Genomic DNA, 26,254 nt, shown 5'->3' with positions numbered 1-26,254 from the left:
ATGCATGAGCAACTTCATTTCTATACATTAGAGCCATGGGACTTTGTATGGAAATTAGCCCTGGAAGAAAGTGATTTGCAATACTGGCTCCATATTCGGGAATCACAGCTTTGTTTCTGATTTGTTTTTCATTAATTGTAACTGTTACCCTGGATGTTCCTTATACCTATGTGTGGGGAAGAGTAATACTGAAGTGCTCAGAAGTACAAACTGAGGTCAGCCGAATATTTTTTTTTTGGTGAGCTCTGACAACTGGATTTTGAGTTTCTGTTGCTTTATGTAGTTAGACACTACATAACTTCCAGGAGAAATCCTGGAAGACTTTAAATAGGAAGTTGCTACTGATGTTTCACACTTTCTACCTAATAATGTGGAAGCTAATATAATACTACAGAAAAGTAGGATGTGTTCCAAGACACATAAGTCGAGTGTTTTCCATGTATATGGAAAAATCAGCATTTTTTTTCGACACTGTGTTTGTAGCCTAAACGTTCAAAACATGCTCTTAGATCTTGGAGTGCCATAGTTTCTTCTACATCATGCTTTCCTTGTACATGAAGAGGCTGTGAATGGTTATGTATTTGTATAATGATCTTCAGTTGTTCTTTCGGGGAAGGATATTTTAAGTGCAGTCTATGCATTCTGCACAATTAACTATCTGTATATTAATCTCCAATATTAAAAAGTTCTTGTGATGTTTGAGTGATCGTATAAGTCCGTAGTTAAACCACGTGCTGTTCATGTGTGGATGAAGAATGTTGTTTTGAAGGTAAAGATGTTATCTGTGAACCCTTTTGCCAAAAAAATCTGGGAAACTAGGGAATCTTACTTCAAAATATTTATTCTGGTGTAGTCTGTGTTTTTCTGTTCATGTGGATGAACAGAAATACCTCGTCTTGCTCTTGCGCCGACCTTTTTCTTTTGCTTTCACACTTTGTGAAAAGTACAACTGCAATCTGTGGAGAAAGGTTGTGCAGCAGGGTAAAGGAAGAGGGAGAGTGAAAAGAGGGTATTTTGCTGCTATAAAGCTCCTTTGTTCTCTGAGGTCAGGAAGAGCTGAGCGCCCCGTAGTTTCATAAGCTTTTCTGTTACCTGCTCACATACTGGTCAGTAAGCATAAATGGGTGGATCCTCCTCTGTATGAGTCATAAAGTAAATATCAGGCAGTGCTGGTATTCCTGATACTGGCTGCTCTGAGTACTTGCTCCAGTTTCTTGCTTATTGTTGACTTGCTAATTTCTCAGCTGCTATCACAACCCTAGCAGATTTTGTCAGCACAGGGTCTTCTCACAGTGTGCAGTCGTAGAGAGACACCTCCATTGGACCTAGTAGCTGTTCCAGCCTAGTTAGAGGATGTATTTTCAACGGTAGCGGGAAAATATTTGGAGATGTTTCCAGTAAAACAGTTGGTACTGATTCCTGGCTCAAAGCCTCCTCTTGATCAGAGGCAGCATCGTGGTTTGCCAGATGGCCTGCAAGCTGGATCTGGTGCCTGCTCTGACTGCATCCCTCCTGCAGGCCAGGGCACCGGGGGAAGTGCATCTCTGGCCTCCCATGGGAGCACCAGAGCACGCTGTGTTCAGAGCTGTTACTAGAGCAGGAGGTTTCAGCAGTTCATTCGTGCTTGACTGCCTTTAGGGACAGCTGGCGGCTGCAGATAGGCTTTGGGACTGGAGGTCTGTGAGCAGCTTCTCCGGCACCTGCTGCAGCCAAAGGGTGGCTGAGTAACGATGATATATGTTCTTCTCCTTGAAGAGGAGATTTGCAGCTTACGTGGGGCAGCAGGGCACTGCAAGTGTTTGTGCTCATTGGGAAGCCCTGCTAGGAAGAGAATAGGGCATGTTTATCCACTGGCACACGCAGGTACCACAACACTGGCTTCCAGTGTGCACACATTCAGATACTGGACAACTGCTGGGTTTTGCCAAGGCTGTGGATTTGTGTCCATTTTTCATGTGGATTAGACTGTAGCAGACTTCTATCCAAAGTGTAAAACCTTGAATAGGGGCCCCTGTTAGCTTCTCTCTCTTGCCTGTCTGCCCCTGCTATGTCATCACTTGGGGCCTTAGGGGATTTGAAAGTGCCTCTGTGTTTCTGGGTTAAATTTTTGTCTCATTGGGAGAAAAATTTGCTACCAATTTACCCCGAATTTTTACTAAATATGGACAGTTTGAACCTTGGGCAAAGACTCACAAACTGGATGATGCCACCCAGCCAGAATCAGTTGCCATCCTTACTTTCTTTGGGAGAGGGAATGTTTCTGGTGCTGGATGGCTGAGACCACTTTGGGGGAGTTGTCCAGACCATTAGAGACTAGAGCTGTGGAAGAGAACTGGGTAAACTTCTACGTACTCCTTTGCTGTTACTGTCTTCAGGGCATTGCTTATATCCATCTGCCAAGGGAAGCTCTTCCAGCCATCTCTAGAGGTGCTTACAGAAGTCCAGATAATCATGGGGTTCTATCTTTTTTTTTTTTTTTCTTTTTTTTTTTCTGGAGATCTTGAGGGTTTCATGTTGTAAACTGAAAGCACAATAGATGCAACTCAGTTGTGGTACAACTAGTGTAATCAGCCTGAGATGCTCCAGGTTTCCTAGAGGAAGATCCATCAGATTCATCCCCCCATTGAATTTATAGCTGTTGTCAATGTTACAGCGATGGGTTTGGCAGCTTGGTTGCCAGATACATGTAGGCTTTTTTAGATGTTTCATTTGCTGTGTTGGGAACCATTTGTTTTGCTTCAACTGGATGTGAAATATTACCACTGTGGACTGATGGGATTCACTTAAAGGCAAAGCAGGCTGTACAGTCAGTATCAGCCTGAGGCTTGCTGGTCTTAGAGTTGTTTTACGCAGCCACTGCACTGGAACTAACTTTCCATGAACAAAACTTCAGGAGTTTCTGATCTGGGACCTTACTGTGCCAGGAGGAGTCTGCAGCCCAGATGAGTTAGAGAATAAGTGTCCAGGCTGAAAGCCACTGCGCACTTCTCTTTTATTAAGACCTGTTACTAAGACCATCATTTTTGCAAAGCACAGCATGTTAAGCTGTCATTTAGTTAAGGGAATAAACTGTAAAAACCTTCAATCACATTGGAGGGGAAAAGGAGGTAACACTTCAGATTCCTGTGGTGTTTTTTCCAACTTTTTGAGCAAAACAGTTCTATTTTTATAGTATATTTTTCCTACATTTAAATATTGTGTAATGTATTTTTAAATTTTTTTTAATTAAATTATGATCATGTGTAACGATTAGATAATGATTAGATACTGATTAGTATGAAAGAGGTGCAGCATTGAATTAATTGTAAATTTGCCTGGTAGCATCACTTGTCTGTATGTTGCCTTATCAAATCAGATACTGTTTCTCAAGCACGTTGCACCTGCTATCTTGAAAGAAACTCAATTACATTTCTATTACAGTAACATTTGCTCAGTGCTCCAAGTAAAGGAGAAGTTTAGTGTTACCGGTGAGGTGCACAGTAAACTTTTGCTTCGTTCATTTACCACTTGGACTTGCTCTTCATTCTCTGATGCATGAGTATTGCATTATCTGATATTTTGAAATAGCTGTCTTTGGAAAGGTGCTCAACTCTTGTGTTCTGTTATCTGTTACCACAATTTATTTTTCCTTGAAATCTAAACGCTGTCTTTGAGTCGATGCATCTTTTTAATCTCAAGCAAAGTGGAGCTCTAGTTTTATCTTTTCTGTTTACACAACCTTGATAAAACCAGCCAGGTTATGCTGGAGTCAATTTGATGATAATAAATTCCTTCTGTTCTTCCTTAAGCCAAGTGAAAATGAAATAAGCTAAATTTACTGGCTGTTCTTCATGCCTTTTTGTCCAGTGCAGAAGAAAATTAAGCTATTTTGACCTTTCTCTGACATGTGTAGTCAGTGAAGATGAGGGCAGAGAAAGGCTTTGTAAAAGTAAATGAAGTCGATATTGGTCTTTTTAAAATTGTTATTAATGCACTCCAGTATGTGCCAATTAAAGTCACGGCCTGTGAAGGCAAGTGCAGGCAATCTCCGCTGCTATTTCATCTGCGAACACGTTACATGGTTTCAGGTCTGTGTTCTGATCTTTGAAGCGCTCTGCCACAGAGTTTTGGAGGTGGTGGCTCTGAGCAGGTGCTGGACACCTTATGGTGAGCTCTGTACTGCCCTTCACCTAAAACGTGCTTGCACTGCCAGAAGGGCAGCTCTGCTGAGTCTGAACAGGGCTGGCTGGAATCAGGAGCACCGGGGGCTTGGGCATACCTCTGCCAGCGATATACATACATGGATCAAAAAAAGGCTTGCAATGAACTGGAGGGTTTCCAACTTTAAAACTGTGTATATGTTATGTCCCTTTTTGTAAGAGGATCATAATTCTTTGTGAAAGTGGAGAGAAGTGATGTTTCCTGTAAACACTACTAGGCACAGTACTGCTGAGATTAAAAAAAAAACCAACCCAACCAAATAAAATAAAGCCAAAAAACCCCACCCAAAACCTAAACCCACTTGCTGATCCAGTGGCTGTACCAGTGTATTTTACTGCGGCAAGTGCACCAGTGTGTTTTGCTAATGGCCAGGGAGGCTGAGGAGAGGTTCAGTTGCCAGTCTTTCTCTGCGTTGGAGTTGTGCTGACCTGGTCTGTACTGCAGTAAGGGCTGCGAGTTCATTCTCCCAAAGGGGTCTTGTAGAGGAGATGGTGAGTAAGACAACTCACAGTGCTGGGCACTGTTTACTTAGTTCATGACACGGGTCTGCATGCAAACTGAAGCCAGCTGCTGGCAGATAGCTAAAAGTGTTCTGGTCCTGTGCTGATGGTGGGGGAGTCCGGAGACACACGGACGGCATCAAATGGATTGTGCATTTGCATTGTCCAACGTAGCTGTAACTTGGGAAGTAAAAACTGAGTGTGCATAGTTTACCACCCAAAACCACCACACACTCTGCGTGCTGCTGCTTCGTATTTTTCTGTTGTATTTGAAGAACTGAGCTGTGTGCTTTTAAATTGGTTGTGTTTTCTCTTGAGTTGGCAGTTATTAAGGGGAAAGCTTCATGTTTGCTTGACAGAATGTTGCAGCAGTAGCAGAGGATGTTGTATTCTCAGTCTGTGTAATTTCAGGTCTAACAGAACTCCTGCTTACACTTTGGTACGTTCCTGCTTCTCCGCTGTATATTTTCTAGGCAGCTGTGCTTGCACTAGCTGACTTATCTAAGAAGTGATTATACTGGTATCTCTATTTGCTCTGCCCTGTACTGATATCAGCCTTCAGCCCACGCGCTCAGTTTCCAGTGTCAGGATGGGCAAAGTGGAGACAGCAAAATGAGCTGGTGCTTAATTCCTTGCCTATGGATGTGGGAGTATTGTACACTGACAACCTCAACGGCATAACTTCGTGGTGGATTGTGGTGGGCTGTTTACACGTAGGTTCCGGGAAATTGAAACCAGCCCTGATTTTGCCTGATGGACGAGTTTCAAAACTTAGGTAATGTGACTTAAAGGACAGGCTTTTCTGGATGCACTTTTCTTCTAGAAATTAATCGTACATTTATCTAGCATGCCATCTCTTGCAGTTAAAATGATTGGCAGTTTATAGGAAATGCCATCTGAAAAATGCAAGGGATTAGCTTTCTCACAGTACATAAAAAAAAGCTTTGTTGTTTCTGCACCAGAAATGGCAAGGCTCTGTAATGGAGCTTGGAGGTATGCTACTGCAGGTTTTCATTTTGGTTTACCCCAGAAAGAGCTCATATCTTCAGAGGTACACATGCTGTAGTTTGAAAACTACTGCTCTGGACAAAATGGATGGAAACCCCCAATTTTTAATTACCTTGCTCTGAAAAATGGGGTTGTACAGAAACACTTTGCATCCCTTAAAAAATTAATGTTGGTGCAATGGTATTGATACTGGACATTGGATAATAAAAAGTTAAGGTTGGAGTTAGAGAATATACCCTGCCTGCTTAGAAATTTCTCTGCTTTGTTTTTAGGTGGCTGGATGTGCTAGCCTAGATTAAAACAGGCCGAGGGAGTGGCAGTGCAGCCAGCCTCTGAAAGTCAGGCCTTTCAGCTGCTTTTGCCTAAACTAGTGGATACAATTCTACATTTTATTAGTGTGTATTATTTACTAAGACTTCTGTTCGTATTATAAATGCTTCTGTATATTGCTTAAAAGGATGGGGAAAAACCATCTTGCCTAAGAAATAACTATGCTTTAGGGTTGGATGGAAATTTAACTTATTGGGACCTCTTGGAATGAATGCTGACTTTGCTATTTGTAGCAGTTAAGAGAATTTTCTGAGTTTTATTAACACTGAAGGATTTCTATGCAAAAAGTACATGTATATGTGTATATGTATATATGGCTATAGACATGTCCAGTGAAAATGGGCAATTTTATTAAACCATGAATTTAAGAGAGTGTTAGAATAGTTGCCTGGGGCTTCAGTATGATTTTTCAGTGCTCTGGATGGTTAATACAGAATAGACTAACTGCTAGGACAGAGAAGCCCAGAATAATTTTCCTTGTCCCAGTTAAGTCAAGATCGATTAGAGCAGTGGAAATAAGGTTTCAACAAGAGAAGGAAAAAGGGTGAGGGAAGTGTCAGCTCTCACTCTTGCTAGTGAGAGGGGAGAGTACACAAATTTACTGGAAGTTAGAATGGAAGAAGAGTGAGTATCTGTTGCTGGTGAAAATAGGCTAATGTTGCCACAGCATGTAAACAGGTTAGGAATGATTTTCACTCTTCCTGGTGCTTAAAAAAAAAAACAAAAACAAAACACCCCCCCCCCCCCCCAAACCCCCAAAACGAAACCCACAACTAAAAAACCCCCAAAAAAACCAAACCCTCCCCTGCCCCTGCAAACTATGAGTGTTTGCAGTAGGACATGCAGGTCAAAAGAGTATGTGATTTTCTTTGACCTGCGTGTTTTTCAGGAAGGCCGCTCCTCTGTTATGAAGCCTGATGCTCGAGCCATTTCAAGTCATTTCTCTCCAATCCAGTACCACAGAATTGTGCCACACTGGCTACACAGGAGGCCTACTATTATCCGATGGCTTTGCTTCCCCTGATGCTGGGAGCAGGGAAGGCACAGCAGCTAAGAAACTCTTCAGTAAACCCTTTTCACTGTCTAGCTGATACTTTAAGTCTTTGGAGGAGTGACATCAAGTACTTATTTTAATGTACCTTTCTCCTTTTCCTAAGGTATTGTATTATACTCCTGTCATATCTTGAGATATTTGATTGTGATACTACAGTAGAAGTAACATTTCTGGGCAGCATATTCAAGGACCAGAAGCTTGAAAGGTGGGCTTGTGTGAGAGCATTTTTAACCTTCTCATTGCACCAACCTGTGGTGATTTACTGGGAATTGCTCAGTAAGGAGGATTTCTAATCTCTTTTTGAAGTGCGAGCGTAACAAGGCAACTGGAAGGAATGAAAGGGTGCAGTGTAGAAGGCCAGGTGTTAGACAGCATTCCCGTATGCGTATGTGTAGGCTCTTTGCTCAGTAGCCACAACCAGAAACCAGTATGTTTCTTGGCTGTTAGCCTTCTAGTCCAAGCTGACAACCCATAAACTACCTGTTAGAAGAAATGGGGCTCTTCGCTAAAGCGAAAGATATTCTGCTCTACTCTTCTTTGCAAGGAATTTGGCATTGTGCTTGAGGATTGATTTTCAGCAATAATTTCTGATAGTACTGTATCTTTATTCTCCTATCAGCAGTCTGGCTGATATGTGAAGCTATGAATTTGAAAATATGGATTATTATGGGTGATCAGTAGCCATACCTTCATGGCTAACTCTTGTCTTTTATCAGTGCAGGACCCACACAAAAAGGGTCAAGGAACCTGGGTGCCGTCTTCAGAAACCACCATACCTCATTCCATTGTTTGATGAGTCCCTTTGATAAGTGCGTTTTGAGTGTCATAGTTCTGAGCATCTCGTTTGCTTGTGCTGTCCTACCCTGAGCCCATCTCTGGGATTATCTGTCATGCTCTTAGCAGAACAAGAAGATGCACCAGTGTGTTAGTCTTGCTGGAGGTATTACAAGGCCGAGGGACCAGACTTCCACTGCCTGTCTTTCCTCATTCTGAACTGATGATCTGTCTGAAGTACAGGAAACTGTTCTCACACTTGGGTGAAGATACAGTCCCCTCTCTCACTCTCCCTGGTCTGCATTTTTCAACATCAGGGTTAGTTTCTGCGGTTCTCAGATTAAAATATGTATGTTCCTGTGTGGCTGAGATTTGTTATCTGTACAACATATTTGCTTTTGAACTACTCAGAGCAATGAGGCGATATCTGTAATGCCTCCTAATGAAGCATGTGAGGAGGAAGAAGTTTGATCAACCTGTTTCTTCCACAGAGGAAGATACAAGGCAAACCCAAAGGGGAGGCAGAAGTGAGCACAAAGTGTTCTTCTCTTTTCAGCAAGCTCTTCTGATGTGCTAAAGAAAATTGTCCTTCATGTAATTTGACATTATTATATTCACAAAATCCAACCTAGAAAAATTGTACCTTTATTAGGCACTAACCATCTATAGTCAAAATCTTATTTTGTTCCTTTATCTTGATTACCCCTGTTACCTTGGGCACTTGGCAGGAAAAAAAAGCTGCATCATCCTGATTGCTTCATGTTTCTAAGATGTTTTTTCAGAGAAACTCTTTCCTGAGCTTTGTTCAACCTCTAAAGTAGAGTTTGGCCTTTCTGGGAATCATGTGAGATCAAGTGATTGCCTGGAGCAAGAGCATATGTACTGAAGCTGCAATAGCAAAGACCTTGATATGAAAGGCCACCTGGTATTGGTCTCCATCCCTTCAGCCTTAAAGTTTACCAGGTTATAAATTCAGCTTGTCATCTTCCTGTATAATGGCTAGCAGTTCTTTAGCAGACAAACAGGACAGTTTCTCAAGGATTATTTCATATTTATATCCCAGCTGGAAATCTCCATCTGCAGAAACCTCAGTGTAGTCTTCACAAAAGCATACAGAATTGTCTTTCAGCCTTCTTTCTGGGTGCTTACTTTACTATTTTCTTGGTTTTCCTGGGCACAGTCAACAAATCCATGTCAGCCTGTACCTTTGACCTTCAGTTTACAATCCAGCTTATATCAATACCTGGTAGGAGTAGAAAAAAAAGTCCCACAATAGAAACTTTAATAGTATTTTTTCCAAAAACTGGTTTATAACAATCAGTTTCTGTGGAAAATTTCTTATAAAAAAACTTAACTCCTGAACAATTTCTGATTGAAGATGATGGGGGAAAATGTCTGACAGTCTGTATTGACGTGGCTGAACTTCACACAAACAGAGCATTGTTTAACCTGTATTTTCTGTTCATACTGTGTATTTTATTAACTGTGCTCAGCCAGAAATACACTTCTAGCAAGCTGGGATTTTATTTAGGGAGAGAACTTTATCAGTGTTGTAAAACAGAAAAAAAATTCTTGATAGGATCACTGTCCATATGCAGGTCTGTGGGCCTGCAATTCACCTCTCTTGCTGTGGTCACATACCCTTATGTGGTATCTCCTCACCCTTGAATCTGTGACATAAAGGACAGAGCACCTTTTCAGTCATTTTGCTTTTAAGTAGCCTTAGTAGTTGAGTATAGCTGTTCTAAAATACTTTTTCTTTCAGCCTGTTCTCTTCAGCTGAAGCACAAATGCAGTGGTTCCTTCAAGGCTACGTAGGTTCCAGTGTAGCAGTATACGCAAGGTGCAGTCATTTTTTGTTTGGTTTGTTTTGTCTGCTGTTTGGCACCAGAGGGGACTCCCCTGTCCCCAACTGCTGCCAACGATTAAAAGATAGTTATCAGCCCCCAGTGGGAATAAATTTTTCCAGCCATTATTTACAGCTGGTTCTATCCTGGAAGGATGGAGTCACTGCTGCTATTGTCAGCTGGAGATGTAGGGAGGCTTTCTTTTGGTTCCTCTGTGAGAAAAAAGATGTAAAATACAGCGCTGGTGGTGGCTGTTAGCTTTACTGGTTGCCCATGGGACACTGCAGGAGGTTTTGCATGGCTATGGCTCAAACTCCTTAATGGACCTGTGCTCTCTTCTGAAACAGAGTATCCCCATATCTTCTGATCTGGGGAGTAACCATGGTCACCTCGATCCTAGTAAGGAGGGATCTTCCCTGTAGCTGAGTGTCACAAAGGGCTGGGTCTCCTGGAGATGAACTGCTGCCTTGGAGCGTTCTCCCTTCTGCAGCCTTTGTATGAAGGGCAAGGTCATCAGCCGGCATTTGATAAGATAGGGCACAGCTGTTTTCTAAGGTGTGGTTCTCAGGTGATGTTGTACCCAGCACTCCGCTGAACTGTCACAGCTGTGACATCGAGGTACCTACTTCAGAGCTCTCTATATGCTGCTAACCCTTGTGCTGCTGCATTGTGTAGTAGTGAAGGGAGAGAGCTAAGTAGGTTGCTGGGTTGTGTGTGCTGCATCTGTAGCGCCAGGTATAAAAATCTCCTTGTTATTTTTCTCCTCTTTTATTTTTATACTTATGTTTTCACTTGGTGTCATTTAGAAATCAAAGCAGGAGTGTGCAGTTCAGCAGAAGATCTATGCTTACTACAAATCTGCTGCTTTGCTCAAATTAAACATTTATGGGGCCAGAGACTCCTCACTGCTCCATCTCAAGTCTTCCAGCCTCCAAGTGATGGTTTTTTTTTTTTTCTTTGTGCTTTGACACAGCTCCTGCAGGAAATGCAGTGAAATTATCCTCCATTGGCCTCTCTCCTTTCCAGCCCATCTTTCCTTTGTGTGTCCAGTTTGATTTTTTTCCTTAACCGCATCTTATGGGGAGCAGCTGTCAGTATAAGTAATTAATATTCCCTGTGAGATGGAAGATTTCACCCCAGTAAGATGGGCTGGCCTTGGTGATTGGTATCTTTTTCTGTTTTCAGTGGTCTATACTGAGGTGGTGTAATTGGCTAGGAGCTCTTTATTCCTCAAACCAGGTAACACAGTGCTGCAGTATGTTACCTCCTGATGCTGTATGCTGTGTTGGTTGATTTGGTTTCTGCAGAGAATAGTGAGAAGCTTTTGAAGGCCTGGATCTTATCTGCAGGGTCCTCCCTGATCTGAAGCCTGGAGTGGAACCTGGACAATAGTTCTGTTTCTTGGGCACACTGGGAGTGAAGGTAACTTTTACAGAAAAGAGGGTTGTTTCTGAGGTGGTTCTCTCTGGTCAGACTTTTACAGGACCTAAGAGATGTTGCAAATGCTCAGTCTTCCCTGAAAGAGCATGGTCTACTTTGATTTCACTTTTTTTAGCTTAAAACAGTGCTGCATGGATGCTAAAAGCCCACGCTCCTAAAATAGATCAAGTAGAACAAGCACTTTGCTGATGACTCCTCTTTGGGAGAGGGGAGAGAGAAGGTAACAAGGAACAGATGGCAGGTATTAGTCATATCACCTAATATATCTGAAGACCTCAGACGCTATTGCACAAAGGTGGTGGAGGAACCTAGAGGGAATGAGTTCTCCTAACAAACCAGACGGGATATTACAGTTGCACAGGATACAGACAGAGGGGGCCTGAGAAAATGACTTGCAGCCAAGTGAGCTGAACCAAGAAGGGTGTGCTCACGGAGGCTCAGGAAGTCCTGGCCAGATCCTGAGCCTGCTTTTAGCTGCCCAGTTTGCAAAGCCATTCCCTTGTATGTTTGACAAGTCCCTCAGAGCTTTACTCCTTGGAGCTCCCGTACTCATATATATATATGTATATATATAAAATCCTGCAGTTGCCTCTGCAGAAGGGCTAGTTCAGAGGTCCAATACCTCAGAAATAACTGAATTCCTCCAATTTTAGTATCAGCTTGAATGGCATTATTCTAATTTTTACAATAATAAATGCAGTACAGAATCTGCTTGATCTTTTCACATAGTATCTAAATTGCCAGTGTGTACCTTGCAGTCTAATTTGGCTGGCTCAGCATCCCCTCTCTTCAGGTCGCTGATATCTTAAGCGTTGGCCGTGGCCCAGCTGGCAGTAAGCTCACAGGAGAGCCTCTGAGGTGCTACTGCCTGCTGATTTGCTGGGAACGCATTGTGTAAATGAAATATAAAATGTGTACAGTTGTTTGTACGTAAGTGGCTTCCAGCAAACTTGACACCATGGAGCAAGTAGGCCACTGAAGTACCTGTGGAGGCATCGTGGGAGAAGTGCATCGTTTCCAGCTGCTTGCTCTGATTGCATTGTTTGTATAATCATTTGCTTTAAAACCAGCCTGTGCAAAAAGCTGTGGGCCCACTAGAGAGTACGAAGACAAGGTGCAAATGTGGGCTCTTCTGACCTCCCTGTGCATAGATGGGGTCATCAGGAATCACAGCATCGATCTCATCTCCCTGCAGAATGGCTGTGTCTTGATTTTTTTTATTATTTGTTTTGGGGTTTTTTTGTTTTCTTAGAAAATATTCAGCAATAGAGGCTGAACTTGCGGTCTCCTTTTTCACCTCATTTGTTTCATCTTTTTGGCATTGATTTATAAAGAGAGCTGCTCTGCTGGAGGTACTCCCATAATTTTTTGCACTTGTGCACAGACTTCTGAGGAAGCCAAGCACCGTGTGGGCCTCTGAATTGCAAGTACCATTTTGGTGGCACTTTGCATCTTTGGGCTTTAGCTATTGCCAGACGCCTAATGAACGTATGAAGCGAGTAAAGCACTTGTGCTGTGAGCTCTGTTGATACATAAGGGGTTAAACTAAGCTCTGTTTATTAATGTTGATACTTTAAATTGTGCCAGAATGCTTTGAAAATGTGACAGTGGACAGGGCAGCAGGCAGTAAACACCGTTAAATGACAATACTGTTCCATATTTGCTGTTAATTGAGAGAGGCAGCAGCTGCTGGTATGCAGCTTCAGCCAGGATGAATTAGTAATGAGTCTGTAACTCTGGGTTTTTTTTCTGGTTTAAAGTTGCATCAGCCCTTTACAGTTCAGTAGCATGCTTGGGATAGAAATAAAAAAAAAAAAACCATAGCAGGCCCTAAATTGAGGATTTTATTTTGTTTTTGTTTTCCAGTGAGTTGTCATGGAGCTGTGGTGTCAGTGATAAATTTGGCAACAGTAATAAAATTGCCTTGTATTTAAGGACAAAACTTAAAGATTTTGGGTTAGCTTTTCCATCCTGTGTGGCAGACAGTGGGAACAGAGCAGGCAAAGCAAGCTGCTCCTTTGAAAGAAAGCACTTTTGTTGCTTTTTCACTGGCTTCCAAAGACATTTCCAATTCTGGTTTCTCAGAACAGGGGGTTTGGTTTAACTTTCTTTGCTGGCCTGCACTGCAGGTGGTGGTGTGTGAGAGAGCACAGACCGCCCCAGCAGGAGAGGGAACACTAATTCAACATTTTCTTTGTGTTTTTGCTGTGCAAATGTGGTGAGTTTAACCTCTGAAAACTTGCTGATAAGCTGTTATCAGCCCACAGTTAAACCAACAAACCCTCCCACCTCACTGATGGGGTAGGAACTTCCCAAGGCTTGGAGGCCTGGGTATCCTGCAGGCACAGCATCAATCTGGCCACAGCGGCCGTGCTGGGGACAAAGTTTATGCTCCGAAGAAATCAGCCGCAGCTGCTACTTTCATGCTGTTTATGCAGCCTTCCCTGTAAGTATTTATTTTGCACAAAACGTTTGATTTTGAACTATAGATGTGAGAGTGCAAAACCGTGTCAGAGTGGTTGGCAGCCCCTTCAACGGATCTGAAGTTGGGCGCAGGAAATGCAATTCTAGCTCTGTTGAAAACAATGCTAACAGGGCTATTGATTGCAGTACAGCTCAGCTTTCACCACAAGTAGAAGAATTTCAAAGCAAATAATGTTCTGTTTGTTCAGTTCTTTAAACAAAATCCATCTGCTGGCATTAGCGTTTGAATCCAAATACTCAGAATTCTGCTGGTATTTTGTTAGAATGAGAAATACTAGATTAAAATAATTCCTTGGGTTCGTGATGATTGTTAGAGGGGGAAAAAATATCTGATCAGCAGGTACGTTTAGTAACCCTGTTTCTAGTTTGTACGATTTCTCTATTACATATATTTGGGTTTTTTATTTGTTCTAGTCACATTAACAGTTTTTACCAAGTGGGTAAGTGAATTTGTGCGTTCTTAAGAGCTTCAATCTTCAGCACACCGTGCTGTCTTATCCATTGGCTTATAGATGCATAAAAGCTATGAGGCTGAATCTGGAAAGCCAAAAGTGTTAAAAGCCAAAGAATACTATAAAAGGTGGTGGTAAATAGAAGTGGAGGAAGAGCTAAACTCATCTGGTGGTAAAAATCCTTCGGCCCCAGAAGTCCCTTCTCAGCTAGGGTACTGACAATTCCTGCCTTTGCTAGCAATTATGAAATGATGTTTTAAAATCTGTCCTTAGAAGACAGTATTTTTTCATGTGAAATTCAATAATTTATTCCAATGGCATTCTGCCAACTTTGGGCATCTGGTATCTCATGTTTTTTACTAACATCTCTCCAATTTTATGTGCTGTTTTCTATAGATGTGAATTGTGTTTAAAACTAGAATGTAATCAAATACAGTTTTTCCTTTTTTTGCGTGTTTTTGATTCTCTCAAGCCTGTATTACTGTTTAATCTGTAGTATCTACTTACAATGTTTGGGTTTTTTAAAGCAAGAAAATAAACCTTGGTGTGTTTACATGCACCACTCCTATCTTAAACCAGTGGTAAAAATGGTAATTACTGGCTTTTAGGGCTTTTCTTCATTGATTAAATAGAACCATGTAATTTTCTTATAAACAAAGGCAAATATTTACATTTTTAATATATTGAAAAGTATGAACTCTAAAGTTTGTCTGATAAACCTGTTAAATGTATGTATATTCACTCTGGTTTTTATCTTAAATCTCTTTCCTTACTTCTGTTGGAAGGAGTTATTAACTGCTTAACAGACGTTGTCAGCAGTGTGCTAATTAGGAATTAAACTGTATACCTATGTGGTATGTTCCCTGCTTCTAGAAGGTTATTTTGCTAGGTGTTTTATATGGTCTGTAACAAGACATATAGATGTTCATCTGCTTTGGAGTAGTCAAATATCTACACTTGTAAGGAACTTGGATGCCACATCTCCCTCTTGCTTGTGCTGTGTCCCCACCTTGCTCTCAGGACATACCCGTGTGGTGGCTGTACTGGTGCTGGTGAGTTGCTGACTGGTGCTTTTATAAAACTACTCTGGCACTAGCTCTGATGATACTAATGCTGGTGTTGATGACCAGTTGGTTCAGCTTGAGGTAGTGTACAGCAGAGCTCTGCTGACTTAACTGATTTGGGGATTTTCTTTTTCTCTGCAAGCTGTTGAGTAAGATGGGAGAAGTGCTGCTTGCTTAAATAACGCGGTGAGAAGGCACGGCGAGAGGAGAGGCTTTGGTGCACTGGTCAAGTTATCTTCTGTTGCTGATGGTGGAGGGGTGTAAATGGATGAACAGATCTACTGCAGTTGTGTCTCTGTCATTACCGATATCAACCTATTGCCTCTGGGAAGGTGATTGACCTGGAAATTATTCTGTAAATACACAGTTAATACAGGGCTGGTACAGGGCAACACCGGCTGCAAACTGGTACTTTCTTGTGCAAGAATATTGCTATATCATCCTCCTTTCTTTTGCCCAAATATAGCTTCTGAATGTAGCCTAACCTTGACTTCACCAGCTTTGTCTTATTGGGAATGTGGAATTACTTTTCCTGCTTTTGTGGTAAATCAGAGAAGATAAGGAGAGAAGTAATGCAGTGCTAAAATGGAGTGTCAGTGGTGACGAGACAGTGATGCTGGTGAAAGACCAGTAAACGTGTGCTGAGTTGAGCTATCAGCGCCAGGAATTTGTTTTGCAGGACTTGTTTTTGCTACTCCTTGGTCAGTGGTTTTTAAGCCACATTCAACAGAAATTACTTGGTTTCTGTAATTGTGAACTGTTTTTCTCAAATACGAGATTTTCATGTTTGTTTGCTGTAACAATGTGCAACTGTTACTCTCTTAAGTTGTGTGTGCAATTGTAGTGACCAATTCACAGCTGTCCTTTTGAGACTTTCTGACGTTACCACGAAAGTGACTGTGTTAGAATAGGTGACTGCCAGTAATTGAACGTGTGTGAGTAAGAGAACAGCAGAAAAAGTTGTGAGGAGTATGGGATGAGCTGCTCCGTGGGAGGGACCCCTACAAAACAGCTCCTGCTGGTAGTCATCGCAGTGTGCTATGTAAGAGTGCTGGTGCCACTTTCTTGCTAAGAATTGTTGTTACAGATGTTGTTGTTGTGTTTTGTACATAATTTTAAAAATAATCCTGAAAGTTAATCTTGGGTTTAATCGAAGTATGCAGTTTTGACATTGGAGGGGAATAAATGACACTTGCTCCTACTTCTGCAGAGAATTAAGGGATAAGCTGAAGCTCCCAAACTTTGGGAGTGGTCTTGAGACCAGCTGAATTGCATGTGGTGCATAACATGACTCAGATGGTGCCTATGTTTTTGCAAGGCCACATAGCTTTTTTTTGTCTAAAGTCTCTTAATTTTGGCAAGACAGTTGTACTGGTGTTACTGAATCCCTTCTTAAATGTTGTAGTAGCCTTGCTGTGTATCTGTGATGATTAAGGGCATAAGGAAAATGATGTTTGCAGGTAGAGATAAACTCTTTTTAAGACCAGTTAGTGTCTTAAAAACAGTAATGTTTGCATTAAAGGCTAAGATTAGCCAGTTCTGTATTTCAAGGTGTTGATTATCTTAAATTTTGTGAAGAACTGGGCTAAGTCTAGCAGCCTTTCAGATTTTTGTGGTGTGGGCAGAAGATGCAGTAGGCTCAGGATTGGGAGTCTCAGTATTTGTTGTGTCTTGGCTTGTGTGTTTCTGATAGCAAGAGTAGTAATGGTATTATGAGTTGTGTATACGTAGGAGGACTGTGATAATTTACACTTTTCCTAAAATTTGCTTAAAATCAGGAAGACAATGTGGAGTTTAGGTATAAAGTTAAGTATAAAAAAATCATTAATAGATCATCTTGAAGTACGTTATTTTAAAGTCTAATCCAATCCTGAATGATGTAATTTTGTAATATGGAAAGCTTTAAGCTCTTTTACTGGAGCTGCTTGCTTAATTTAGATTAAAATTGTACCATAAAAGGATTATAGAGTGTATGCCTGTGCTAAGGAAGGATGTACTTACTAAATGTGTTGAGGTCTTATTCTACTCCCACCTTCTTTTTTAAAGTGTTTACTTATTTTTGAATATTTTCTGCTGCATTTAAATGTGCCATGTAACATCAGGATGTGCTAATGGGATGTTTCGGATGGATCTCGGGAGCATTTATTTAAATAGGATTCTGAGTTTTTTTGGCTCTTCTTTCTAGAGAGAAGAATTCAGTGCTGGACTGTCCTAAACACTACTCATGGTGCAACCTCAGAGAACAGCTTGATTTATCTGACCTGAAGAGGAGGCACATGTGCAGTAAGCCAAGAGGACATGGGCTTTCAGTGCGTCTGGAAAAATGATCAGGTACCAGCAGCTGGTGCTGTTTAAACTGTAGTAACTAGTCAGAAACCTGAGGTGTGAAACAGTAATGCACTCACTCCTGCAGTTGTCCTTAAATTTTAGGTATGCCTTCCTTTCAGTGGTAGGAATGAAATTCATTTACCTTCTTGGTTGATGTTGTGTCCATAGCTGTTTCACTGCTGAACTTGCACACCTGCAGCAGCTCGGTTGTAGACACTTGGCAGCATCCAGTGCAGCTGTGAGTGAACAGGAAGGGACAAGTGCCAAGGGGCGTTTGCATAGACTGAGTTGAAATTCATCTTACTGTGTTTAGTTTTTTTAAATATAACTTGGACTCTGAAAGCATTTGAATCTGTTAATTCACGTTTATTGATTTTTGTGAGGAGGTAACTGATAAATTATTTTTAAATTTTATATTTTCATTGTACTTACTCTGGTGATTGGCTGGAGAATGCAGATGTCCTCACAGGAGTTGAGGCTGTTGTAGCTGGGGTATGGACACCAGCAAAGTTCCAGAAAATGCAGAGAGTCATGGTTCATTTTGAAATCTGAACAGGTTAGAGGTTCAATAATGTTAGAACTATATGTTTTTAGCTATTTGTTTGTTTTCAAGCAGCTCTTCATAATTTCTAAAATAATGTCAAATGTCTGAAGTGGTGTCAAACTTTACTAATTGGAGGCAGCTGCTCTGCCTAGGTACTTGGAATAGCTGGATCTCTTGTTGCTGATTCTGTATCTGATGTCTGTTGCCATGGGTAGTGCACAGCTTGTGCATCTCTAGTGTCCTGCCTCTGTGGTAGTTCCCTTTGGCAAGTATCAGGCATGATCAGGAACTTGCTTTACCAAACTCGCAGCCTCTTTTGTTGTAGTGAAGGGGCATTCATTGAAAAGTAGTTTGGCATTTCTGTGGTAGACAGCATTTGTTTGTTTTGTACTTCTGTTCACAGTTGTGCAGTCTTTGAGAAGACAGAGCTTGCGTCATGGAGGAGGTGACTGCTGTCCGGGAACAGCCAGGTTCAGCTCAGGGAGAGAAGCTTTGGGAGGCTGAGCAGGGCAGGGGAGGGAGGAGGAAGGTGTGAGAGATGCAGGAGGCAGCAGGAGCCTGCAGCTCATGCAGGGAGGCTAAGGTAACACTGAGGAAGCAGACAGTCCTCAGAGGTGATGAGAAACTTCCCTAGGGACCAGGCAGCACTGGGCAGAGCTCGCTGTGATTTGGACATTGAGGTCTAAATGGAAGCCTGTACACAAGGCAGAGCCGGCGGGGAGGGTTGTGTGTATACCTTTCCTATTACTACTCAGACTGACCTGATCTTTCTGAGTTTCCCTTCCTGAAAGCATTCTAGTCCATATTCTAAGAAAACTTGGCTCTTTTCTTCAGGTCGCTCCCTGCGAGGCAAAGGTCTCTGTGTATTTGGCAAAGAGCTCTGACTGAAAAGGAATCCAGTCTCAGACAGGTTGATCCTGTTGACTTAATTACAGTTTCATTTTCTGAGGGCTGGCCAGCCATGTAAGAACACCTTTGTGCATGACAGAGAGCCCACTTAGGACACAGGGCTAGGAGCTTTAAGACTGCTTTGTCCTCAAAGGGACTCTTTATGATCTGCTGTCACTTTTGAAATGTGATGTAAATGGCAGGAGGTTTCTTTCTTTGTCTCATATTCTCTAATCTTCTAATGCATCGGTGTGAGCTTGTGGTATTTTTTTGTAATGTATATCACCTTTGATGTTAGCATGATACTTAATGTGTTTTAGATATTGCTGTTCCTAGGAATAAGTAATATTTTGAATCTGTGTCATATATGCAGTTTTTTAGTTTAATTACAACTGTTTTATGTATTAAAAATTAAATGGTAAATATTGTGTGTTACCAAACATGCATATATCTATATGAAGAACTGAAAAGAAGCAGTGTATAAAATTTCTGTGATCTTTTGGGGATTAGGTTTAGAGGAATATTTTAAAATATTTTCTTGGGGTTTTTTATAGATGCTAGCTGAAAAATCACTTATTCTTGTCTCTCTAACTGTAAAATTATCTAAAGTTTTCTTCAGTTGGTGAACGGGTATATGCATAATGCAAGAAAATATTTAGTTGTTTTACTCAGGGAGACTGGAAATGGTTTTGTTCTACACATTTTCCTTATGCTTGTAAGATCTTTGTCATAAGGAGAGACTTCATGCAGAGAAAGCTACATACACACTTTAGGAGGTGCCTGAACCACCTCTGAGTGGGATTGCAGGAAGATGTGAAATGGAGCTACATTTGAGGATTCATTTCTTAATATAAAAGCTGTTCTATGAGGAGTGGTGGGTGCTGTAGAGGCAGAGCATCTATGTATTTGGACTCCAGCTATCTCTCATAACGAGTTATAATTAAGGTGAAGTATATTACTGAAGAATTAAATTCTCCCTTGCTTTGAACCTGGTTTCATCTCAATGAAAGCAATTAGTTGCATGAGCTACCCTGTCCTTGCTTCATCAACAGCAGTTCATCAATTGCTTCATCCACATTGCTGCTTCTTATTTTTTTTTTTTTCCAGTTAATAGACAAGGCACTCTACACATACAGTATTCCAGTATGGGAGTAGTGTAATAGAGGTAGCTTAAGGATAGAAAGTATGGCTCATAAGGGGGACTGTGATATTTATAGATGGCATGTAATGGGAAAGCAAGTGAACCAGGCAAGCTTCTAATCATGTAGGCTGTCATGTTTTTTTCCTCCTATATATTACGTCTTTTGTGAAAAGTATACAAGCACTTTCTGTAAGCCTTCCTTACCGAAAGTATACAAGCACTTTCTGTAAGCCTTCCTTACCGATAAGGGGGAAATCGGAGTTTGAGCAGGCTCACATCTCTCTGCCTGAAGGGAAGTGCAGTCACTTTTTTTACTCTGCTTCTGGAGGACTAACTATGTGGAGGTTATAAAACACTCTTGTGAGAGAGTTGTCCTGGAAGGTCCCAGGGTTAATGCTTCAGCTGACATGTTTTTGAACATGGCTCTCATTCTTTCTCTCTCAGCCATGACTTGAATTTACTAGCGTGGTGTTTATTTTCCCTGGATGGGCAAATCCTGTGTAATACGAAGCTGATTGGTTGAGTTGGAGTATTAGGACATTGGCTAACTTTTATGTGGTCTTTTGGTGAAGGCTGTTTTAACTTCTGGTCGACCCTTGTCAGGTCTGGGACTGAATTCAGAAAGCAAGTATTTAGATGCCATACAGCATCTTCTGAAAGTGTCCTGCTTTGGGGTTCCTCCTGCATCATACTGCATTGTCCGACAATGTGCTTGAAAACAAGGATCAAAATCACCACTGCTAAAAAATCAATGCTCTCAGTCAGAATATTCGGGACCAAAAATCTGTTAGTCACGATTGTAACTAAAGTGTTGCCGTAACTCTTCATGAAGTGAGTAATTCTGTGTTGTGATACCTCAGACAGATCAAGAGGACTCTTGGAGGGTCTGCATTTAACAGCGGAGGAACAGAAGTCCTCTCTTGGGAGAGAGGAAAAAAAAGCAGTGATCTCTGAAACAAAAGGTACAGATAGCTTCATGACTGACACCACTCTGGGAGGAAGATACTGAGCAGGTTTTATTTGTCTTAAGAATATTTACATACGGCTGATCCACTGTTCTTGAAGGAACTTCATCACAGTACTACAGAGAAAACCGTCAGTACTAAATATAGTGTCTTATTCTGGCAGTCTCTGACTTAGAAATGCATGAATTCTGCTGTCTTAATGGGCTTTCAGCAATTTTTGTAGGTTTTTTGGGAGAAATCTGACTAACATTCCTCAGAGAGGTTGTATAACTAGCAAGGACGGGAAGATTTGATTTGGCAAGACCTCATACTGCAAAAATCAGGTTAATTTTTTAGCTTCTGGTCTTACTGTGAAGCTTTCGGTACTTAGATATCTTCATAGAAGAGGTGTGAAAGGTTCCAAAATATCACCTTGAACCTTTGCATCAAAGCATCATCACTATTGCTGGGCAATGCTTGTGAGATGTTGGGTTTTTTTCCTTTACCTCCTAATACAGGAGGCAACATGACTTCCTTAGGCTGGTACTTTACTGTGTTTACAACTTAGAAGAGTTCTTCTAATGACCTAAGTAAATTTTTCTTGTCGCAGTTTGAATCCATCACTTTTTCTACTTACTATAGATGGGGAGGATAGGTTTCCTCTTTCTTTGCAGAAACTGTTTCTATATTTAATAGAAAAATATCATTGTTTCAATCTTAGCTTCTCTTTTTATTCTGTTCAGATTGAGCAACCTTGATGAGTCAGTTCACTCATCCCTCATAGCTCACCTTATTAACTGTCAGTCTTCTCTCTCCATTCTGGCATGGTTTCTCCCTTTTTTGACAAGCCTGACCCAAAAGTGGACTTTACCAAAGGCTTTATCAGGACTGAATCCTTCAGGAATTTGTGCTCCTATCAATGGATAGAAGTTGCCTTGTTTGTGACAACTTGATATTTATAATTTGTGCTCAGTCTGTGATCCTCTTTATCCTGAATCTGTATCTACAGAACAGCTGCTCAGCAGTTGTTTCTATATTTGTGCAGGTGATTTTTTTCATCTGAACAAAACTTTCCCTTGGGGAATTGTACTGCATTTTTTAATCACTTCTCCAGTTTCATTAATTCCTCCCCACAAGAGCTTCCCATTTATGCATGCCTTTTTGTGGGAATATGCCTTTTTGTGAGGATAACATAAATTATAGGACTTTTCTTCCCATGTGGCAGTAATACTGATGCTTTGTTGTCAGGGGCCTCCTTTCTTTCACAGGCTTCTAACCTGGAAGAGGAAAGGTGACTGTAGCTCAGCTGGCTTTAAAACTGTCCTTTATAACTGCTGATTATACATACTTATTTTTAGAGTGTTGGGTTTTTTTCTCAGTATTTCTCACTGCTGGTAATTCTATTAGAGTTAATTATTGTTATGGAAGACTTCATTTCTGCATGTTCTCTGGGAGAAATGTTATTTTATGACTGTTTCCCTGGACAAATAGATGTGTTTTTCTCACATGGCCTCTGCTAAGGGTTTCTGCAAATGATTTCTAGAGGAAAAAAACCCAGCAAATAAACACATTTTCTTATCTTTAGTTGGTATTACCCTACTCCTGGCTATCTGTTTTTAGGCTTACTTCCTGTTTGTTCATCTTATCCTCGACAATTTTACAACCCATTGTATGATTTCAACCACGTGTTAGAGATGGAGGTTTTAAGATAACAAAATTCCTACAGTTTTTGTATAAAACAATTGGTAGCTTGGAAAGAGATAAACCTAAGTGCTCTCACATACCCCTGGCAAAGGGAAAGGATGTGACCTGACTCTATGTAACTTCAGGTGGTGGAGAGTTCCCCCAAGGAGGAAGAGCTTAGTTAGCAGCTTCCCCAGGCCCAAGGGTGGTATCTGTGTGCACATTCCACTTCATGTGCCTCCTCTGTGCTTCCTTCCAGCTGACCAGTAAATCTGGGAAGACCATTGTTCGCTTGCTGCATTAACTGCCTTTTTAGCAGCAAGGAAATGGGGCTCTAATGTCTCTTAGGTAGTAGCGTTTTCTACCCTGATAGAGTTCCAGCACTTCTCCTTAGGACTGAGGAGCTGGGCTGCCTTGCTTCACGAAGATAAAAATCTGCAAAGGTAGTGTTTTGAACTTCCCAGCCTCATCAGTACATGTTCTGATTGTTGTAGTGGCATGCCTTCTCCTAAAACTACACAGCCTTTATCGTCATGAGAAGCCTGAAAGGCAGGGCTCATCTGGAACAAGTAGTCTTGCTGGGAAAACCACCCAGAAACTCCTTAAAAAAGAATCCATACCAGGCTCAGGCTTAAACAAGGGAAGACATAACATATTTTGTCCTGTCATTGTCTTTTAGTGCCTTCAGTGTCTCTTTTTTTTTTTTTTTTTATTCCTGGAGTGTTGCTGAAGGTAATACAAGGTTAAAGGAAATAATTGTAGTCTTACGTACTCCTACCCGTCATATCTTGCAGAGCACACGTAGTCAAAAAAACAACTGGCAACTATGGAAGATGGTTTTGCTGCAAGGAGCCACGCTTTGGTAACAGAAGTTGGTAGCACTTTCATTTGAAGACTGTAAGGTGATGGTACAAGTGTCTGTGAGTTTGTTTGGATAGCTTTTGGGTAGATGCTTGACAGTATGGGTAGCTTTCTCTCAAGGGTGTTATCGCATACCTATGAGTTTGTAGCCATCTCCAGCTCTCTGGTTTCATTTTTAAGCAGACCTAGATGTCTCGCGGTGGCTCACTAATGATGGCGTTTTGTGAGCAGACACAGCTCTGCTGTTTCTGATCTGAGAGGGTCTGAGCCTTGTTCCAGGGATAGCCCTGTTGCCTGTGTAGCAGCAACTTGGCCATCAAAATGCACACCTGAGCTTTGTTCTACCCCACAGTCAACCCCCTAATCGGTGTGGGGCTCATCTGGTGGCTACAGGCTCTGGGCTGTGGTGGCTCAGCAGCTGCCGCACGAGCGGCGAGGCAGGAACGGGGTCTGAAATCACTGTGGCTGGCCAGTGTGAGTAGACTCTCTTTCAAAACAGGGCTTGTAATTAGGGCCCCTGAGTCAAATTGCAGCTCACCTGTTCTCATGGCATTGTGCATGTCCTGCTTTTGGGCTTTTTCTCTTTGAGTGACTTTTTTTTCTCCTTTGGTCATGCTTCTTGGCTCCTAGCTCTTGGTGCTCGTCCTGTTAAATTGCAGTCCGGTTCACCTGCCTTTGCAGGGAGGACTTCTCAAAGTCTCAGATCTGGGGAGGTTCTGGTTAAGAGCCTGAAGATCTCATGGTTTAAGTATGATTCTTTTTTTTTTTTTTTTTTGTTTCCCCCTTCTTTCCTGTCACCCACCCCACTGCTGACGATTAGGACATTCAGAAGAGGAGTGTATGCCTACAGGGTTGGCAGATTTCACAGATTTTTAGAATTTGACAATAAAATGTCCCTCTAGCCATCTCATCTATGCAAATATTTACCTAGGCTTTTTCCTGTTAGAGAATCATTTGTGGTTTCACTTCATCTATTTATTCATCTAGATAGAAAGTTTTCACAGTGGAGTCCCTCTTGTACCTCCAAGTGTGTGCTGAGTAGACTTACGAACAGCCTTATTGATGCGTAATTATGAAATTAGCCTTTGAGTCACTTTCATCTCTTTCCTAATTTTCTGCTTGTGTTTGTGGAACATGCCACAAGAAATGTTCGGCATTTGATTTTGTGCTTCTCCATGTGTCGGCTGTCGGCCACTGTCAGAGACAGGACACTGCGTTGAATGGGCCTTTGCTCTGATGCAGCAGAGCCGTCCTTTCCAGTCAAAGTTGGTATTAGCATTTTTGCCCAAGATCAACGTCAAGTTACCAAGGCCTACAAATAGCAAACGTATGCTATTTTTGAATATTGGCATAATATTGTTATTCTCAGTCTTCTGAAATTTTAGTAGTTTTCCAGTGTATTAAAATTGAAGGTCACAGGATTGGAGAACTTGTTAAATGATTATTTGAGGACTGGGCTCAAATTAGTATGATGTACCAGCTTGAAATGTTATGCCTAGCAGATGCTGTATAACATTCCTATTAGTTACTAATTGGCTTCAAAGTACTTAATTTTCTTTTTCAAATGTGGCAAGCAGATATGTTTTAAATGCTTCTAGCTTTCCTTTTTGTATCCGTTACCACCGGTTTTGCCCACTATGTCTCTTAGCAGCCTAGTTGTTCATATATCCTTTCAGAAAGCCTGCTACCTGTGAACTTTTCACTAGCACTTGTATGGCCCCTTAGAAACTTTATTTTCTTCTTAATATCTTATACCCTTGTTGTACTTTGTACATTTCCACCCCCCCCTCCCCAGTTTTTACATTAATACTGAACTAAACTTCTCCAGAGAATCATGGAATCATGTTTGGGCTTCTAATACTTCAGAGTTCCCTACTTTTGCCAGTGCTTTTGTCTGAATGAGAAGGAGGAAAATAATTTCTTTTTCCAACTGTGATCAACTCACCACTGATGCTTCAAAAGAGCTGTGTGTAATGGACTATTAAAATATGTAATGGGTGGCAACTATCCTGTTTTCTAATGCTGTTATTCGGCTTCTAACATAATCTTGCAAGAGCCATGAGTTTTAGGCCAATTATTGTTTGGGGTTTTTTTTTTTTTTTTTCATGATGAGTTAAGGTGGTTATCTTGCATTAAATTCGGGACTTCTGTGTTTGAAAATTTTAACTTGAGCAGTTGAGACACAGATGAAATGGAGTGTTGGTATGCTGAACCAAGTCACCATGGAGAAGAAAATATGAAGTTGTATGTGCAAGCTCTTTTCTTCTACTGGAGTCTTTCTCAGGTTTTGTTCCAGCTTATTTTCCCCGCTGGCTGTGATTTTTTTTTAAATGTCATTGCAATTAACCCTTGGAAGCCACTGAAAATTATTTTCCTTTCTATTTTTATTCTGGCTTTTTTCATTATATAGCAGTGTTTCTCCTTTTTCCACTTCTTGCATATGGTACTGTGACCCCCCCATTCTAGTTCCTGAATTTATCCCTTTTTTGCTTTAGGGTAAGAGAGGAAATTAGTATTTTTGTTTCTGTTTTGAAAATGCCAGGGAAATCTGGAAACTGTTGTCGTACCATGGTGGTGATGGCAGCTGTAAAGCAGAGTGTTGGGCTCTGAAGGGGAAGGCAGGGAGTTAAGACAGGTCTAAGTACCAAATAATCTGATGCAACTGGCGTTTGAAATAGTGACATGAAATTATTCCTTTGAAGCAGAGATGTC

At 41.3% G+C, this 26,254-nt stretch overlaps 1 protein-coding gene across 7 annotated transcripts in view; it reads left to right on the top strand.

The window, feature by feature from the left end:
• MAP3K13 (mitogen-activated protein kinase kinase kinase 13) overlaps positions 1-26,254 on the top strand; it is a 79,972-nt gene that overhangs the window by 10,302 nt on the left and 43,416 nt on the right. For 6 of the 7 annotated variants that reach the window (XM_037406499.1, XM_037406496.1, XM_037406504.1 and 3 more), the window contains one exon: positions 17,339-17,484. The gene's annotated coding sequence lies outside the window, so the exon portion shown is untranslated. Of the gene's footprint in view, positions 1-13,401; positions 13,600-17,338; positions 17,485-26,254 lie in introns of those variants that run through there. The other variant, XM_037406501.1, reaches the window with a different exon arrangement.

Source organism: Falco rusticolus, chromosome 13 (assembly GCF_015220075.1).
Source record: "Falco rusticolus isolate bFalRus1 chromosome 13, bFalRus1.pri, whole genome shotgun sequence".
Classification (NCBI taxonomy): Eukaryota; Metazoa; Chordata; class Aves; order Falconiformes; family Falconidae; genus Falco; species Falco rusticolus.
This window is presented reverse-complemented; position numbering and strand designations above follow the sequence as displayed.